General features: G+C 35.0%; 1 protein-coding gene across 2 annotated transcripts in view; it reads right to left on the reverse strand.

Annotated features, from left to right (window-relative positions):
* Positions 1–8,237, reverse strand: part of LOC148676597 (neuroligin-4, X-linked) — an 83,125-nt gene extending 74,888 nt beyond the window's left edge. The window contains exon 1 of one of the 2 annotated variants that reach the window (XM_088609353.1): positions 7,886–8,237. The gene's annotated coding sequence lies outside the window, so the exon portion shown is untranslated. The remainder of the gene's footprint in view (positions 1–7,885) is intronic. The other variant, XM_088609363.1, reaches the window with a different exon arrangement.
* Between the last annotated feature and the right edge of the window lie 8,741 nt (positions 8,238–16,978).

Genomic DNA, 16,978 nt, shown 5'->3' on the forward strand with positions numbered 1-16,978 from the left:
GTAGTAAAAGTTATTCATTTTCTATAGAATTATAGACATATAAGTTTAATAAATAATGACTGACTTCAAAATATATCAGCTCTGTATGTGTTCCGTAGATAATTTAATTTCAAATTAAATGGGTTCCTACATTGAACTTCAAGCTGAGTGTTGAGTGGTCAGCAGGATTTCAGGCTCTGCTGGTTAAATCTGAATAGCGGATTAATTGGTTTTCACACTCACAATTACAGACTATGGCAGTATTCACATTTTAGCTAATGCCCAATATGTTAGTATGTATTTGACTTACAGTAATTGCGCTGCACTGCTCTTTCCAGCAAAATAGGATGAGTTGATGTCTGTTAATTGTTCTAAATTGTTGAGTAAGGCATTTTGGAATCTTTCTGAACATCTTTTTTATTGTTATAATTACTGTTTTCAGTGCTAATACATTGTTTACCTTTACAGTTGTCTACAGTACTGCTATAGATTTATTATGAAGTTTTCTGTGTCATTAATTGAAATAAAATATGGAATTTACTTGAGTAAATGAGCACCTCAGGTGCATAGGTATTTTTTCTTGTGCATAACACAAAACTGGCCTATCTTACTGCAGTGTGAAAAGGTAACAATAGTTCCTTCTATTATAAAATATAACAGAAACAAATGCTGAAATCAGCAGAAATGTTCCTATATAGTTCCTTTACACTACCAGATCCTCCTATCTCTTTTAATTAAAATGTAATTAATTGAAGCAATATTCTTCAAACAAGCAGTTAAATATTTAGGTATTCAGATAAATCTCAGAACAAATTGGATGTTCTGTTTAGCGGGTACCATTACTTTTTAAGTTAATTAAATGTTTTTATAATACAGCAATTTAACTTTGAAAGTAGATCATTCTTGATGAAATATCTCCTGAATGGGTGGAATGGGTGTGCATAAATTTAAATCAACAAAAGACATCATTAAAGGAGGGTATTGATTTAGTTTAACTTGTACTATGTTATTTATTACTCAAGATATTTAGACCTGCAGTCTTTAAGTGTTTCCTTTTGCTCTCTTATATTCCAGTTTGTTCACATCCCACGATTTACAAAACACGGTAGATTTGTGACTCTCGGGGTTGCTCTGACACCACATTCTAGAATAAAGAATTGCTATTGAACTTAGAGGAATCCTGACATAGATAAACAGATGTCCCTCAGGAAGAAGTTTGATATATTGGGCAGAAGTTGCAGCTCCTTTTCACATCAGCAGCCGTAATCATTCAGTAACCCAACTGTACCATACGAAGGTCAGGAAATTATATAGCCTGCTTAGCCAAAACACATGAACCCTGAGGAACAAGTGTGCTATTCTCATCCTCATTCCCGCAAAAGCATGCCAGAAAAAGCCACATCCCAGTATTTTGTCATGCAGGTTCTGTGTCAGGACTGTGCTACAATCTTACAGACTGGGATTGTTGACAATTCATAAATTCAAAGAGAGACACCACTCCATTCTTTCCATATTTGTGCATCTATTTCCAGTCCAGTCTACAAACATACTGTACAGTAGCTATGGGTGTTTACATGGCACCTCTATTTCTATGATTGCAGGTGCAGCATTTAAGAATCTTCCAACAAAAACCTACTGTACATCCATCCATCTATTGTCAGAAAGCCAGTAATTCCCAATACAGATCACGGCATCATGGAGCCCATTCTGTAGCCCAGGGTGTTATTCCATATGCATACGGGGACAATTTAGAGACAGCAATCAACCTAGCTAGCTTGTCTTTGAAAGATGCAAGAAAACCAGAGCACAATGACCAAACCTCCTAAAGAAAGCACCCAGTTTGGAATCAAATCTAGGATACAAAAGTGTGAAGCAGTCATGCTAATAGCCATGCCATTGAGCCACCCCACATAAAATTCACATAAAATTCAAACTTTTAGCAAACACATAAAATTCAAAACCAAATGACACTGATAAAAGACTTCTATGAGCCAAAGCAGCTAACACCGCCTTTCAAAAAATCACTCTTGCAGAAATTTGTGGGATCAATCATGCACTTTGGAGGAGGGAGATAGTTCTCGGTTACATTCTTTATTTTCAGGTCTATTCTTTATTGGAATACAAATGAGCAGGTCTGATACGCATTCCTGCAGCACTTAATAGAGATGCACACAGCTTTATTCTTTCGAGCAGCAATCATATTGCTAAGAGGTTATTTAATGTCCAAGATATTAAATCCACTACAGCCGGTGAACAGCCATATCTTATTTCATATCAATTTGAAAATCTGATGCATGTCTACAGGAAGCAGCACACTGACTGCCTTACTAAAGATAGCAGGCCCTCTTTTGTATTTGTTTTTCAGCGAATGCGCAAGATTTCCACTTCCATTGTTTTGTTACTAAACATTCTAGCTAACCGCATAACATTATGAAAAATCACAAAAAAAGTTATGACTTAATGCAGAAATGTTCTTGCAATGGAAAATTACAAATCTAACTCTGGGGGTGTTATCAAAACATTTTTTTTTCAATTATATCGCTATAATAACATAACATTAACACAATACTGTTGCAACATTAACTTGACAGCTGGCTTTTTGTAACATTATGATATCTAATATTTACAAAACATTTTCCGGTCAACATTTTCTAAATGTGAAATAAAAGTCTTAAGTGTTTTGTAATGTGGCTACAAACCCTTATCTGAATGCCTGATGTTGTCAAACACGGACGTCTGACATTATAAAACACAGACAAACCACAACCTTACAGAACACTGTGAAATGCTGTTATAACATTTTGTTAGCTGGAATTCAACCACATATTCTGCAACTGATACAATGACTTTGTATTTTAGTACTGAAAACCCTGATGTGTGGCTGTATAGTACGTAGAAGTGACTTTAAAATGGATTATGAGAGAACAGAAAAACATACTACTTAATGCATAGCTTTATTCTTTCTACATGATGCCTAATTGTATAATGTATTAGAGTCATAAAATAACATTGTATTCTGATTATTGGGGAATACTGTGTTAAAAGGAAAAGTTATCCTACTCTATTGGATGCAAAATTTCTCCTGCCCAATTTGTTAGCTTTCATTTTGCTTTTATCATAAAATAATGAGGGAATCCAAGGAAAAAGAACTTAATGTAAAACGGGCGCATTTTTTTAACATTGTTAACACAAACAGTAGCTACATTCTACAGCTGTATCAAGGAACTACAGCTACATGAAGGATCTGCAGCAAATGAAAGATATGACGAAATGATTCAGAGCCTAAATGATGCTGAAAGACTTGTTTTATTTGGATTACTGTCTGAAAAATGTGAGGCAGTTTACTCTTACCACAAACTAATTCAGGACATAAAAGGCACTAATCACACATGATTTCATTAATAATACACTGAATAAACTGAAAAGTGATATAAATCTTTAAACTATAGTCCCAGCACTTAATTATTCCTATTTTCTTATAAATATTATGACATTGTTTTGAAATAACGCGTAAATATTTGGAAAAAAAACACAGCCAAATATTTGTTTTGCAAATAACATATTTCACGTCCATCTATTTTTTTAACCTCTTTAGCCATCACAAGGTTGCAGAGGAGCTGGCCAGGAAAAGGCACATACACAGGATGCCAGTCCATCACAGGGCACACAGAGAGACACACACTCTCGCACCAGTGCCAATTTTCCCAGAAGCCAATTAACCTACCAGTATGTCTTTGGACTACGGGAGGAAACCAGAGCTCACAAAGGAAACCCAGGCAAGCACAAAGAACATGAAAACAACATAGAAACATGAACATAAACATAAAAAACAAACACTGTGCAGAGTTTTCTAAAAAGGGCAGATAGCACCCCAGGGCCAGAATTGAACACAAAGTAGCAATACTAACCACTGCCCCACCATGTCACCCACCACTCACTACCTTTTAAAACATAACATGAATGAACAAAAACAGTCCTCCCAGAGATTTTTTTATGTGAAGAACAGAAAATCGTAAATCAGTTAAAGCACCATCTCAAAAGACCTCTGTGAGTATACTGTACTGTTGAAAGTAGACATTGACTGCATTACTTAATCTACCACACAGTGGTTAGGCGATGAATGTTAAGAAATACATATGAAGCACCTACTGTACATGTCATTGCAAAGAATATTTGTGTTGATTTAAAAGGTGACAAAGTTCATAACAATGGGAACTCTACACATCGTGTGCTAAATGTGCATATAAAATGGCGCTAAAGTGGTTATCATTATTTTGTTCCGAATGCCAAAAAGTTCATCATAAGTATTCACAGTTGTAGTATTAAATCTGTGTTCATTTAAGCCTGTGAAAATAGAGAATGTTTTACTTGTTATGTTTAGACAATAGATGTTTAGCTGTGTGAATATTATTTTTCATTTCCTATGAGAATTGCTGATTGTGGTCTGGGGCACTCAGAGCAAACATTCAGGGATCTATTAAAAGGCGACAGGACTGAGTACATAACCCAGTCAGATGTGGGGATTGAAATGGCTCAGAGCATAAAAGCTTTACAAACATTGCTTGAATGCACCTGAGCTGAACTGTGACAAAGCACAGCAGCAAACTGAATTGAGAGAATAATATTGATCTGTGTAGCCAATAGCCAGTTTGTTTGTACTTTGTTCTCTGCTAGTTTTAAACAGCCTAACTCTGGCTTTCTATAGGTGTGCCTTTCAGAAGTCATCTTTTGCTTAAGGGATTCCTGTAGTTTTGGGGAATCTTTCTTTGTCCTGGCCACATGATAAATCTACATAATGGCTGGGCTATGTAACTAATCTGCTATGCTTAATCTCCCTTCACTGAGACTCCTTTCACTGCAGAATTACAACATGACTTCTGTGCCACAATAAATCTATATTCCTCCATTGTATTTGATAATTTCATAGGATGTACACCATCATTACAGTCTTCAAATTAAACCCTGAAATTTAGTGTATTTAGGTCAAAAAAGTCAAAAAAGTATACTGCAAAACAAAATCCACAGATATAAACCTGTAGAATTCAGATACAGTATCTTCCATTAATTTGTACTCAATTATCCTGTGCAGCATTTTTAGCCATCAGTAGGTGGACAGAAAATATAAAACCCACTTATTGCAAAAAATACTTTAATTCAGAGTGTTTTTTAAGTTTGTCAGCACAGACCTTTAAACAAAATAAGATATCACATGAATGAGTAAAACTGCAAGTTAAAAAAAATATATTACCTCTACCAAGTGTCTCTTTAAGGCGTGCATACTATATTATTATATTAGAATTGCATATTTCTTGTAATTGTATATGTAGAGTTAGGTATTTCTAGAACTTCATAAATGCACATAGATATGTACAAAAAAAACCAAAATAATGAGCTACTAAATAGAATTTTTATAGAGAGATTAACTTATGTTAACCGGTACAGAGGATGGAAAACCTAAAATTTGTTTTTGAACATCTTTTCTCATAACAATTAAAATGGACTATCCCTCCCAGTGACAACCAACAAAAAACATTCCTGTTTCTTTGCACATTATCAAAAACGTTTTTATCTATGTGAAACAAGCCTTTGCTAACTCTAAGGAACAAGTAATAGGTTTATTCCATGAGGAAAGGAAAGAAAACACAATGTTATGGCTGTGGAGCTATGTTGTTTTCCTGTCAAATAATTAAAGCCTTTCCAATGTCAATAAAAAAAAACTGAACTCATATATTGAATGAGCTGCTTTTGAACAAAAACAAAATACAAATCACAGTCTGACTTCAAAAATGTAATCATATTCCTAATACTAGGACACATTTCCTTGTGTTTTTATGACAAATCCAGAGTTGACAACAGATAACTCATAGCCTTCTGCGTCCATCTGTTGACATGTATGCAGACACATACATGCAGCGTGTCTAAACATTACTGTGAGCATGCAAGCATCCATAATTCAAGCAAAGGTTATAACACAGAGAGCCCGTTATACACAAGACTATCGTAAACAGAAGTAAGAACATGGATTACTGCACTGAGAGGTTACCTCTGAGAAGTAACAATCAAAAAGAGCTTTAACACCCTCCTGCGTTACATCGATAATTCTCTCTCTTGAGTCCTGCAGTCTCTCGCACATATTTTCATCATGCGACCTGTTTTCTTCGGAGGATGTGTTACAATGCATTTAAATATGTACATTTCTTTAAAACATCTATGAGTCCTTTAGAATGCAAGTTAAAACGGAAGGAGTCGATAAACCTTACACAAAGGAATTTTCCAGTGACTGCTGAACAACAATTTAACCACTTTACAAATCTTTTAAAGCTCTTGAAGCCAATAGTTGTTCATACTACCACCTTGTGGTTCTTCTTTGAATTAGCTAGTGTTGAATAATCGCATGTCATATTAGGGTTTGTTACACTGGTGACATAACCTTATACGTGGGGTAACACAGTGAATAAAATTTTAAGGCATTATATTTCTGAGCGACGGAATTTCGTTTATTAAACAGCAGGTTTACCGAAAACAAATATTTACAGTCGTTCTTACAGAGATTTCAAACTCACGTCAAAACCAGTAGCCACCAAAAAACATTCGGCTTTACAGGTGTATTTTAAGCTATCAGTAAATATCAAGTTTACTTTTAGGGAGATATTTTGCCCCAAAAGGATGTGCTGATCCGGATATTTTGAGCTGTAGGCACAATAACGTCCTGAAATCAAATAATAGTAATATCAATGTATTAAACTGACCTAAAAAAGACTGAAACAACGTTATATTTTAATACGTAATTTAGCACTCCAGGTTTGAAGGCTGAAGCCCTCCCCTTTACATGTTTGATGGGGGGAGGGGACAGAGTTATGACCTTGTCTGAGGTGTGAGTTTTGACGTAAAAATGCGTAGCTGTGTATTACAATGGTCCAAGTGCCCTTTCGCTAAACGTTTTTTTTTTGCTTAAAGTAATCTCCAACAATCTGAAAATAAATCATCCTGTTAATAATAATAATCTCATTGCTACTTGCTGTTAGGAATGATACTATGATCCCTTTGCTACTAATAATAATGGGTTGCGGAATATCCAAATAGAACTGAGGTATTTGCAGTGCTCTGTAGTGTACAGTCATTACTTCAAATTGAACCTGTTAACTAATTTGTTATCATATGTAATTTATTCTTTAAATAAACTCAGAAGTAACCAATCAAGTTGTGTTTTCGTGCACGCTCATAACACTTCGACTGAATACGAGTAAAATAATCTGATTATACGAATTAAATTATCTGCATATACAGTACAGTAGCGGTACATTGTAACGCACAGCTTTGAGCTAGAAGGTTCACTCATCAGCCCACGTACCAAGAATCCGAGTTGAGAATCTTCATCGTCTTTTCCCCAAACCGATATAATCTTTTCAAAATATACAGTATACAGTATAGGGTTTATGTCTCTTTTAATTATTTCAGGAGTCTATAAAATGTGTCAACTTAATGATAATAAAACTAGGTAATCGGGAATTACGCAAGACCGAATTTAAAGATTTTTTTTTCTCATTTTCATTTTGTAGAACAGAACGTAGAACGCAGTCATTTAACAAGTGCTGAAACCTAACAAGTATAATCTCAGAATTTTAGGTAATCTAATTCGGCATTCTTCATTCATTATGCATACTTATTATTTTACATGTTAGTTTTAGACAGGTTGCATTGATACTTTATTAAAAATAACGAACAGACCCTCCTCTGAGAACAGATGTTCACAGCAAAATGTCTGCAGTAGAAGCACGTATGATCAAAGCGACAATTAAATAAAAGATCCTTAAAACATAAGCAAGTGGAAATATATTGTGGCCATGCCGAGGGCAGATTCAGTGAAATCGTTGAAAGCAAGCCAAAATCAGATCTCGCTACTTACCCCTTCGCTATATCTGCAACATCTAAAGTCGTTTTCCTTAGCCCGGGACTTCAAGGAATTGAAAAAAAAGGGATATCACACGGAAAATCTAAAAGTCCGTCTCCTGTCCTCTAAAATCCAATACAGTCCATGTGAATGCGATTATACCCAAGATCTTCTTCTAAGAAGAATAGCTGCTTTTCGGTTGTAAATGACCTACATTCATGAAGAAAATTCATTAGATTGCAGAGGAATTGCAAGTAGTAGAGACTTCATAGAGAGAAACAGAGAGACTGGTCTGCAAAGACAGATTAAGGAGGCAGCGACCAAGGCTGTACCAGTCGCTCTCTCTCTCCAGTTGCTATTGGACTACACTGAATGAAATTTACAAAGCCTACAGCCAATAGATTGCTGCATTCTCTCCATCACTATTAACCAGAAGCATATACAGCACTCGGTATATGGTTTTGAAAAGCACCTTCCCTTAGGTACTCATAGAGCTCAGATGTTTATTGACCCTGTTCGCATTTTCAGCTTCGGAAAATTCGCCTTGTGTTTAATGATGATTTGTTTGTGGATTTCATGCTGCCTAATTGTCAGCGGTCGGTTTGCGGAGCAAAAGCTTGATAAAACGAACGCACATAGTTTCACTTCACTTACTCTTTAAATTAGACAAACGCGGAATTTGTCGCGGAGAATCTGTTATATGTGTTAGTTTTTGACACACATTCAGATTAAATATTTCTTATCTACACTTTCAGACTTGTAAAATATAAAGTTTTAGGTTTCACCGAATTCCCCAGGGGATGTATCAGTTTAATTTTATTTTAATGACATCAACACAAAACTACTATAACAGTTAAGTGAGATATAATTATCATGCATGGTGTAAAAGCTGAACAAAACACTGTCATGTTTCTATGGTCTCTAAATATGGAAGCATCGGTACATTAGTGAAAACCGGGTAGATTATCTAGCCATTTTTCTGATCCAAAAGCAAACTTAAAATTGATTATAACACATACTTGACTATGTTGATCACAAGCAGTATGAAAAATTCAAAAATAGCTTTAGGATAAAATCCAGATTCCTTTGTCTTTTACTCAATAAAAGTATTGTCTACTCAAACAGAAAATTGAACTGAACCATTCTCAATATTTAATTCTTTAAAATAAAATAATAAGTTTTCCAATGAAAGCCAGTGTATCCTGTTGTGTTATTTTGTTTATACGGCTCAACCTTTGCATATGTATTTTCATTAAAGAAGAGTTGGCATTTGGCACTTGGCATTTGTCAGAACCACAAAGTATGTATTGCAGGATTTGCAGTGAAATATTGAGATTCATTGAGATAAGAGACACATTTCTGAGCATCTGATCAAACAGGTTTTGGCCCAGGGATGATCATTCATGATCCCAGAGAGAACAGCAGTCTAGATCAACCATCCAGTCATCAATGATGAAATACAAGGAATAACTGCTCACTTAGGTAGGTGATGTTTTTATTGACTGAGGTAGTTTTGTGACCAGCCTTCTAGGACAAGAGCTTTCCATCCTTGATATATGTGATCAATTTAATTCTTAAATTGATCTCACTCTTAAAATTTTTTGACACGTCTTTATAATTTGGTATATATTGGAGACCTGCAAAGCTTGATGGGTTATAGCTATCTGGGATTAGAAATGCCCCCCCTACACTGTACTATATGACTACGCTGAGGTCACAGGAGGTTGGAATACATTTCATGTACTGTACTTATCATACACTGTGAGTCCTGTGGGACAAGAACAGGTACAGACCAGTGTCAGCAACTGTTCTGCACTTTGATGTGGGCGTTTCATCGAAAGGATATGTTTTCATTTCATTGCTGACTAGATAGTTATGTTAAATGAAGAGGCATATCTGCATTGAGCAATTTCAGAACGACACCTGAAATGACTTATTGCAGCCATCTTAATGCACATGGACCCTTTGGATATTTGTGTTTAAGAATGCTTTAAGCATTTGCAAGCCTAAAGAATAACAAAAGCCTAATTGTCCTATAGTCCAGTCAAAGTGTAGAGTGAATCAACGCAAAGTTATTGTTAAAAATGTCAGTTATGGAAAGTGCTCAAAATGAATCACAAAGAATGAACATTGAGCTAAAACTGATCATAGACATAAAGAAACCACATTCATACATATATTTTCATTTACTACAAATTATTTGAAAGAAATAAAAACATATTTTTGCCAGTTGTTACTTTTATTTACATGAGCTGAGCTGTGAATGGTATTTCATACTGTTACCTCAGAAATACCTGGATCTGAAGATATACTAAATGCAGACACATTAGAAAATGATTAGTTACTGTATGCGTACGACCTGTGGCAATCAGTAAGAAATAACTGCACCAGTACACACAAGGTTCACATTAAGACGTAGAAACTGAAAGGCAATGTAAGCAAAGGCTATGAAGCAAATGAGCTCCAGACATACAGTAACAAATGTTGATATCAAAAACTTTAAATGCAATAATATTTAGTAAATCCTAAAAGAATACTACAGTTGTCTGCTGCATGCTGGTTTCTTATAATTTAAAATCTGAGACAGCTATTATTTAGATCTATCATATCTTCAAAGACTACAAAGACCACAAAGACTTAAGATGTGTAACAGTTCTAAAATCTACGTGCTGTTCTTCATTGTTATTTAGCCCATCATTTGTTTCTGACTAGCAGCACAATTTACTCATAACAGTTATAGTATTAATTTACTGTGTCCCAAAATGAAAATAGTTGAAAGAGACTATTCAACTCAGAACCAGTTCAGGTGATAATTCTGAACTTTGAGGTTGAATTTGTTATTATATAATTAAAAAAAATGATTCTAAAGGTCACGTTTCTTGGAAGGTTTCCTGTGACATATAGGGTATCTCCGACATGGAGATTCTGTTGCTTATGGTGTTTTAGGAACAGCTGGATATGAGTCAGCCACTGGAGGTTGAGCAAGAGAGTCCTGCAAAAAAAAGGGTGGAGCAAAGTCATTGAGGGCACTGTCCAGCTAATTCAAATCAGTTGACCCTTGAGAACCTTGTGATGTTTACAAATGATTGTCAGAAAATTCAGAGTTTAGCATTTCCTCATTCCTTTTTGAGTGAACAACTTGGAACCACCTTGGAAAACCCCTTTCACCACATAGAAAGTGTTTCATTTCATTTCAGCATAATCCACATGGATTCGTTTCCAGGGATTTGCTGCCAAGACCATGGATCTAAGAGTGCTAGAGTAGGTTGATCTTGAACAGCTTCACACGGTCCACATGATCCACAGTGTCATAAGAGTTTCTGAATATCCTGATGGATGGCTTTTGAGTGGATAGCTGATCCTTCTTGTCCATAAAATGTTTAAGTTTTTCATTAGGTAAGTAGGCTACCCGTTTCTTTTTTAAAAAAAGAACAGGATCCTGTCTGGATTCTTCAGAAATATCTTTAGAAAAAATAGGAAGTTGATCCATGTGTGAAAGCTGGAAGACCACTCCCTCACCCTTAGCTTCAGCATCATGTTTGCAGAGCAGTCAAGACAGCGCATCAGTGCTCCCACGAGCCATAGAATGTACACAAATACGATCGTATGCCAACAAAATTAAAACCCAAAACTGCATTCTTGGGGCAGCTAAGAATGGTACTCAAAAGAGACTTGTGGTCAGTCAACAAACTAAATTTCTGTCCATACTGTATAAGTACTTGTGAAGTTTCTTAACTCCATTGATGATCATCAAGGGTTCCTTCTCAATTTGAGCATAATTCCTTTCACTGGGTGTCACAGTTCTGGATGCAAAAGCAATGTGTTGCTACTCACCTGATGGTAAAGAACGTTTTATGACTGCACCCACTCCACAGGGTGATGCAAGTTCCAAAGCCTTGTCTGTCTCATAATATGCTAGCCACTTTCTATTTAAGAGTCATTGCATGCATTGCTTTAATGCTTCTTCACATGGTTTAGACCAATTCCCCTTCTTGTCTGCTCATAGTAGCTCATGCAGTGCTGGTAATGCTGTAGATTGTGAGGAACTGATCATAATAATTTAGCAATCCCAGAAATTACCACAGTTCTGTCATTACAATTTTAACCCTCCTGAACTTCTTTGCATTAAGTTAAGTAGGCACCTGATTTTGACAACATTTATATTGCTGTGTTTTATTTTAGTGTTTTAAAAAATGATATACAGTAGAATGCTGTCTGTATCTTGTAGCTTTTGCAATTAACAACAATAGGCAGTTCAATTCCATGTATCAATTTGATTGTACTTCCTGTATATTTTCCAAGCTGTTGTAGAGTAATTTTAAATTTCATTTCAAAATATTAAAAAAGTAACTTTTGCTTAAGCTGTTAAAGTTTACCATTGTGATATTTCCAATTGGACATGTTATTGTTTTTCAGGATGGAGTTCAGGTATACTGTACAAATCATATGTTTTTTTTTAAAGAATTATTGTGTTTACATGTCATATTTGTTTGTTGGTCTTTTAGTTTCTAATCATTTTATTGGAGAACAAAAAATATGTTTGGTTTGCAGTGTTCATAGAATATAGCACCTGTTTCACAAAAATGCTTGCAACAATATTTTTCTATTAATCCAAATTATACTGATTAATATGAATATGACAGAATAATTTGTGTACTCTCACTCAGCCGATTATGTGTTGACATTTACACAAAAAAGGTTTTAGTATTCTTCTCAACACTCTGCTGTGTTATAATAAGTGATTATGTATGCTCTTAATTGTTATGTTGATAAACCCTGAACAATTCTAAAGCTATTTCCATATCTTTACAATGATGAAAAAGTCCTTTAAAAATAAAATTAACTTAACATATTTAAGTAAATCTACTTTACTTAATATGTATGAATATGTAATCTCACTAAACATTTATACAGTAGTTACATATTTATTTATGAACAAATAATCTTTTATTATCTTGGACAAAGTTAATACTGTTGAATTTAAATTTAATTTTCTTGTTCACAATGAACGTAAAAATGTGGATGTTCTCCGTTTTCTTTAGAATATTCATTACACTTATGTAACAGATGTGAGATTCATAAGGATTCACAAGGGTTGTGAAAATAGTTGATACTTTATCTGAGAAATATATAATGGTGGACAAAAAGAAGGTAAATAATCAGAAATATTGGTTAACTATTCTGGAAAAATTGTGGTCTCACAGTGTTAGCCGAAAAAGGTTATAATCCTGAACAGAGGTTTACAACTCAGTCAAGATTAAGCAAGGTTTGCCTGAAAGTCTTTTGAAACAGAAACAATTGTTTAATTAATATGCAAATCCAACTGTGCTTTGTGTTAGATTTGTACGAATAGCTGCTTTGGATTGTTTTGCTTTAAACTCAATTGTGCCCAACTTAAAGTGTAGTTTAAATGTTATTTTGTGTAGTTTAATTTATAGTTTCAATATTTAAAGGTACTGTGTTTGGTCACTTTTGTCTTAAGAATAATATATAGTAAGTAGAAACTTTCATATTTTCTTATTCAATAAAGAGCCTAAACATAGTTAAAGGCAATTCTTCCTCAATGAAACACATAATGACAGTGGTGACATCTTTATTTGTCAAGCTAATAGTAATTGAAAAACCACAGTGAATGAATGAACTGGTTGAAAGAGACAAGCTGTAAATGAGTGTCTCCCTGTCTTTATTCCACTCTGTTCTGGAAAACAACAGAATCCTATTTAATCTCTAACGGTTCTGAATAATTTCTGTTATTATCAACAATAGATTTACTTCTTTCACTACGCAAATACTACCTTACAACTAAATTAATTCATAAGAGAGTATGGGTATTAACTTCAGTTGCACAGCCAAATTTCCATAAAGACAATGCTGAGTTGTGGATGAACGTTGAATATAGAGTCCCCTGTCTGTTACACAATAGGGGAACTGGCTGTGTGAAGGGCCATGCAGACAAAAAGGTTTGGCTTGATGTGAAGGATTTGCTCATTAAGTAAATATCTAGTTTGATGCTGCCTATTAAACCAAAACATGTTATGTTGAACAGGAGCCAGGCGCTGAAGTAAATCTAATTTGAAGTGAAACATTCAGATTGCTGAATTTAATAAGTCTGTGAAAGGTATACCCACTATATCTCTTCACGGACACAGTATCTTGTCCAATTGTCAGTCTCAAAATAAATTCATGAATAGCATTTAAACCGTGGGCCTCTGAATCACTTGTCTGAGCAATAAATATGAATAAATAAATAACACCAAAGATAATAGCCCCATAGATAAATGGAGACTATAATAGAGTTCTAATATATACAAAAAGGTATTATCTTTTCTGTTATAATTAATGTAATAAGTTGGAATTTTTAAAATAAAATAAAAACTGATTAATTGCTGTTTGTATAACCAAGTCCCTTTAAGAGATTTAAGTGTTTGTCACTGCGAAAACCAAACCGTACATGTACTTGAACTCATTGTTGTAAAGAGTTAATGAGTGAGTGGTAATGAATGTATTTTCATTCATCAGAAAATATATTTGAGATCATCCCTTGTGAATAATATCAGCCACAAGGAAAATGCTTTTCAGTGACAATGAGCTTCAGCTGTTGAAACCTTAGAGTGAAGCTGCTAGGACTCATCTCAGTGTATATGGATGAAAGGCAGATTGTCAACCTATAATCTTTTGTAGTTTTATTTTAGACAAAAAGTGTGTACCATCCTAATAGAAGTTATAATAAAAATTAAACAATGCTATTCCTAATAATATGTTGATACTTAATGTTTATGCAGCTGATGAACATTTTTCATTTTAGTCTTAACAAAAGCACACAAAAGCAGTTATTTGTTGTAAATAAAATCAGCGAGACGTGGGAATATTCAGTCACTGTACTACAGACAAAGGCGAAAATATAATGAGTGCTCCAAGATAAAAGGAGTGCAAAGAAAATTGATGTGATCTGAGCTAACAGACAATCTACTAAAGGTGAAATGTAAAGAAGTCCTGAAAACATCTGAGGGCTCTGGAAGGGCATTTAGTTACCATCACAGAGTCAGTTTTCAAAGCAGTTCTAAAGACTTTACCCACTGCTACAGCTACAGAAGAGACAGGAAAAATTGAGTTCATCCCTAGAACATCACATAGAAAAAGGAAAATAACTGTAACTAAGGTAAATAATCATAGTTACTATCATATGAATGATGAATTGCTTACAGCTACACCATGGTGGATGACTGCCAGAGATAGATTGCCATTCAGTGTGTTCTGCACAAGCTATCGAATCCAGAGGGCTTTCAGAGATGCCAACTACAACTATTCAGAAATTAGTGGTTGATTATAAAGAGATACTGTACATAGTTTAGAGATGGCTGATAAAAAAGAAGGGAAAAAGACTTGTTTGACATTCAGTGAGAATACACTATATTAGAAGGAGGTCAAACTGAAGATTTCAGGAAAAAATTGGAATTCAGACCCTGTTCATGTGCAGTACATACTGTACAGTAGGTACCATGTCTGCTGAATCCTGTGTTGAACTGGTTAAGAATAAACTGTAAATACTGTATATTTGTCTGATGCTTTTATCCAAAGTGGCTTACTTTTGCACCTACTGTACTGTATTTGTAATTTAATGGAACAATTAGGTTGGAGTACTTTGCCCAAGAGTACTACAGCACTGTCTCTCCAACAAAAAATAAATCATTTCTCCAGATATGCAATAGTAGACATGGGAAAGAAATTAACACTGCCAGCCAACTACTAAAACATTGGGATGGAATTCCTTCCTTGGCATGTTGGAAATGTTCTATTAATTAATAAAAGGCTTTCAGAAAACACTTAATATGAAGTTACAAATCTGCTTCACAGAGAAAATGTTCAGTACAATATTGAACATTGCATCAGCACTTCAGGTGATTGAAGTAGCTATGCTTTGCAATACAGACACAACTCTCCAAATTCACTGATGCATCACTGAAATTTGGTTGCATCTACTAGAATCACAGATATCACCTCTTAGCTATGCAATCTCTAAAGCACTGAGAACCAGAATTTCTGAGAAGCATACCTGGTGTACTGCAGTACTTACAAGACCCAGCTATATTTAAAGATGACAAGATGACCTATTTTCTGCTGCAGGATGTAGCAATGTCCCTGGCGACAATTAAAAACTTATTAGCTTGACTTCCTGGCATTGGGGATGGGGATACCTCTACTGCTGTTGCGACAGGTACAAGGTGTCCTTCTACCACCACATTCATTGTGGGACAACTGCCCTTTCTGTACAGTTTCACAACAAACAAAGATGGCTAACATTTCAAAAGAAGCTTGACAGAGCATTTAAAGGACATTAGATACTGAAGTTACACTAAGATGATTTTACACCACTTGTTTAACTGAAAAAAGTTCAATTGCTCCAGGCCTTTAGAAACTGATGATATAAACATAGTCTGTGAGCCCTTCTAGGTTCTGCTAGGACCAGATTGGAGACTCCTGATCTCTATACTTCTATGCAACAGGAAACATTTGGGTGTATATGTGTCACACAGCAATTCAATTTCTTATAATATTAATAGAATAATATTAATGCTGAAAAGAGAAGAAAGAAAACACAACGTTTCAGCTGTGGAGCCTTCTTTGGGGGTGAGCAGAGAGAGTGCTTTAGAGAGTGCTCACACATGAAGAAGGCTTCACAGTCAAAACTTTGTGTTTTCTTTCTTCTCTTTTCAGCATGGAATAAACCTATTACTTGTTCCTTTGCAGCCTACGCATGCTGACGCAGCTACCCACCAGAATAATATTAATATCAACCGAGGCAATTAAGACCAAAACCTAAACTTATATTCTGCCACAGGGTGATTCAAGAAGAATGACATGGCATCTTAAGGGGAAAACCCAACTGTTTATGTTTGGATTTTCAATCCCATATAAATCTCAAGATAAATGTGGTTTCTTTCTGCTTTTGTGACAAAACTGGATCTATGAACTACAAGCAAATTCAATGCATGCCATCTGGTGAATAGATTCACTCTTTTAACTGGAATAGTTTACAATGTGATTATCTAGATTTGCTGGACTTTCACATGGAGGGGAATGCATCTATTTTGTAGCTGATTACTGGAG

The sequence above is a fragment of the Lepisosteus platostomus genome, chromosome 2, assembly GCF_059453375.1.
Source record: "Lepisosteus platostomus isolate fLepPlt1 chromosome 2, fLepPlt1.hap1, whole genome shotgun sequence".
NCBI classification, from domain to species: domain Eukaryota; kingdom Metazoa; phylum Chordata; class Actinopteri; order Semionotiformes; family Lepisosteidae; genus Lepisosteus; species Lepisosteus platostomus.